Here is a 1,527-nt window from a genome sequence, read left to right as displayed (position 1 = left end):
GTCGAAGGGTAACTGAATATAAATTTCAAAGTTTTCGAGACTCAACATTACAGACTTTGCTTATCATGTCGGAAACATATAAAGATTGAAGTTTAAATTTGATCGGAAATTTCCGGGTCGTCACAGTAGGGGTTTAGGGTGTGGGGTTTGGGGTTTGGGGTTTAGGGGTTTTTTTTTTTTTTTGGATAAAGGGACTTAGCCCCGGAAAAATCAAATAGAAGGGAAAAAGAATGTACAATTACAACGGGCATGCCCGAGGGGAGATTTTAGTGACCTCCAAAACACTTTTACAATGAACTAAAATGACAAAAATTAGTGGACGTCTAAAGGATTTCCAATGAAAAAATACCAAACTAGGATGACAAACAAAGGACTATTCGTGCAATACATCTGAAACTGCAAAGGATTAGAAATGTAACGATTCTGAATCTGCAGGGGACTAGCCATGTAATAGATTTGAAACTGCAAAGGACTTAACTTGTGAAGCTTCTGAATCTACATTATATTTACTCCACCGGTCCCTGCAGTCCAAAAATTCAAAATAATGCATTCTGAGTTCAAACCTTTATAGCAACCTTGATCCTTTTGCCAAAACCACAAATTCTTTACTCTTTTTCCATCCAAAATGGGATCAAAAACATTGATTTGCCATTGAATCTTGCATAGTTGCTATATCATATCGATTAAATCATTCAACCATGACCATAAATTATCAAAATTCTTCATAAAAATACCAAATTGAGCTGTGATCAGAATGAGGATAAGAGCACACTTAAAAAAAAACCTCTTTTGCACTTTAAAACCATAATAACACTTGTGATACCATATTTCAACACCAAAAACCACATAATCATTTTATAGCCTTTAATTAGGGTATCAGGTTTGACTGGAGGTCCACTCTGGTCAACACTTTGAATATTACACCTCCATTTAACATCCTGGCCATTGAAGATCATCACTAAACAAGCAGAAAATTCAGAATTCCATCCAAACTCCCATAAGAACTTTTGACTCAAAAAGTCAAAAGTCACTAAAACTGTAATTTTGACTAGGGTTCCAACCTGGTTAACATTTTTATAAATAGGCTTTCTTTGACCAAACTTACACTTGAATATCATTATAGACCTCAAAACAATCTTGTAGCACCAGTCTTCTTCCCAAAATACCCTTTGACTTAAAAAGTCAACATACATCAGAAACCCTAAAACATTCATCAGAGTCAAACCAGAAACCCTAATACTCATAGAAAAATAAAAGATCATGCAAGAATCCTCTTTGTTCCATAAAATCAATACATTATGATAAGAGGGATCATCAGGATCATAGGTTTGACCCGGGTAAGTCAAACTTTTCAAAATTAGGGTTCTAAGGTGCAGCAGCTGGAACCCTAGCACATCCATCACCAACTCCCAACCCAATGTGGGCCTGCCCTTATATCTACCCATCTCCCATCTCCCCCTTATATCTCCAGCCCAAACCAAATCCCAAGTACCCCAATTCCTCCAATAATGCTCCTCAACACCAGAA

This window comes from Rutidosis leptorrhynchoides, chromosome 2 (assembly GCF_046630445.1).
Source record: "Rutidosis leptorrhynchoides isolate AG116_Rl617_1_P2 chromosome 2, CSIRO_AGI_Rlap_v1, whole genome shotgun sequence".
In the NCBI taxonomy this organism is placed as follows: Eukaryota; Viridiplantae; Streptophyta; class Magnoliopsida; order Asterales; family Asteraceae; genus Rutidosis; species Rutidosis leptorrhynchoides.
Note: the sequence above shows the minus strand (reverse complement) of the source record.